Source organism: Callionymus lyra, chromosome 10 (genome assembly GCF_982586985.1).
Source record: "Callionymus lyra chromosome 10, fCalLyr1.hap1.1, whole genome shotgun sequence".
Taxonomy (NCBI): domain Eukaryota; kingdom Metazoa; phylum Chordata; class Actinopteri; order Syngnathiformes; family Callionymidae; genus Callionymus; species Callionymus lyra.
The window spans coordinates 22,979,906-22,982,127 of record NC_141827.1 but is presented as its reverse complement, the minus strand read 5'-3'; positions in this window follow the sequence as shown (position 1 = coordinate 22,982,127).

The following is a 2,222-nucleotide window of genomic DNA, read 5'->3' as shown; positions in this document are numbered from 1 at the left end:
GATTTGTGTTAACTGGGTGAATGAGGAAGTTTAGATCTGGACAGAAAAAAAGGAGTTAAAAGTAAGAAGGCACAAACCAAATGAGCTTTAATATCATGGGAAAACATATGAAATTAAAAATAAATGAATAAAAAGGACATTTTGAAATACTCTCAAGAAGTACTTTTTAATTCATTCTGTTTAAAGATCCTTCATGAAAAGAAAAACGATTTACATGTTTGTGACCACAACAGAAAAAGGTGTAGATAAACCATGACATCATAAAATAAATATAAATACGCTTTTTATTGTGTTGCATTTTATTTAAAATATATTCAATTCACAATTATGATATAAAACACTTTCCTTTAAAAATATTACCCAAACAACTTAAAACTATGCATGGATATCAGTAAATCCTGTAAAGTGAAATGCATTTATTGAATAAATCCCTTTACTAGCATGTAATAATCTATTAATTAAGCTTTTAAAGTAGTTTGTTTGGAATAAACGATCAAGACGTGTAACAATAACTGACCGCTAGAGAGCAGCAAAGACTTTTAAAAAAAATGTTCCACTGTTCAGCGGCGCTAGTTTAATGTTCCTCTAAATATGTCGCGGACTGAATATCATAAATAATAATTATAATAGATATTAAAGATGAAGATAAAATGACAATATTAGTTGACAAAAAATAAATTGGCTGAAAAATAATATTGGATGTGACTTTTTTTACTTTCAAAAGTAGGAAAGTCGTTTATTTGATGTGTTTTGTCTTTTAGGTACTACATTTTATATGTATATATTTTCACTTTCAATTACAATATTATTATTATTTTAAAGCCATTTTAAGATAGCACTGATCTTAGCCCATAATCCACTTAACTCTAGAAATCAATATAAATTCTATAGTATAGAATAATAATGAAATAATATTTATTTTGATACATGAGTCACAATAATTAGAGTTATTATTCAAGGAAGTGATGATGGATTCACTTTGATTGAGTGTGTTAAAACTTGACATCTCAAGTTCGATCTTCACCAGAAAAAATATGTGAGACAAATAATCTTAAATTATGAGCGACACTTGAGAGAGATTTGTAATCACTTTGTTAAATAAACTGCCAACATATGGCCTGTTTTATAAAAACATATTCATTTTTTTCCGTTTTAAGCACAATTGAAATGAACACAAAACAAACTAGCAGACACATGCATCACAAAACCACATTTTCTTACACTAACGGAGACAAAATGTAATATTTTGGGACATTTAAACTATTGTTTTGACAGATCGTAAAGTCACCAAAAGCTTGCAATAAAACGCAGATTGCTAACCCAGAAGATTTGTGGTGAATAATGGCCAAAAAAACTTTTTGTATGTTTTAACATCTTCAGTTTAAACAGTAACATGACAGATTATGGCATTCATTATTTTTCTCAGAAAGACTAGTGAAGTAGCTGTAGCATGTAGCCTAGCTTGTTAGCGCTGTCAGGCTCTGTTGCTTGTTTTATTTAAAATTTGACATCTGTTGAAAGTTTTAAGATGTGTTAGCCAGCAAATAAATAGCAACACTGTTGTAGAAGGTAGATTTTACATGTTTTAGATTCTTATTTTGAATTGTAACTTAGATTACTGAGCTAGACATATACTTTTCTTTGCTAACGCAGTAATGAATTCAGAATTTGAGTTATTAAACCACATTTATGGATAACTAGAAAAAAAATAACACAACTCAACTGAGAAAAATCTCTAAACTTAGGAAAATTATGTCGCAACACGATCTGGAGATTGTATTCCATGCGTTTGTGTCTTCTTGTTTAGACTATTGTTATAGTTTATCTTCGGGTCTAAACAAGGAGTTGTCTCACCTGCAGTTAATACAAAACTCTGCAGCGAGAATTCTGACCTTCTCTAGTAGAAGAACTCACATTTCCCCGATCCTTAAAACTCTTCACTGGTTGCCAGTTTCTTTCAGGATCGATTTTAAAATTCTGGTTCTGACTTTCAGATCTATTCATGGTCAGGCTCCTCCTTACATCAGTGATCTGATCCAGCCTTACACCCCAGCTCGGGCTCTGGGGTCTGTGGATCAGATACTGCTGAACACGGAAGCGTGTTCAGGAACCATTTGGGGGAAATGGGAGAACCAGACTCAACGAACCCCTAAAAAGACTCGTCACAAAAAAGAAAGGTTTCGCTTAGTACTACTGAAGAATATAACTATTGTAACTTAACT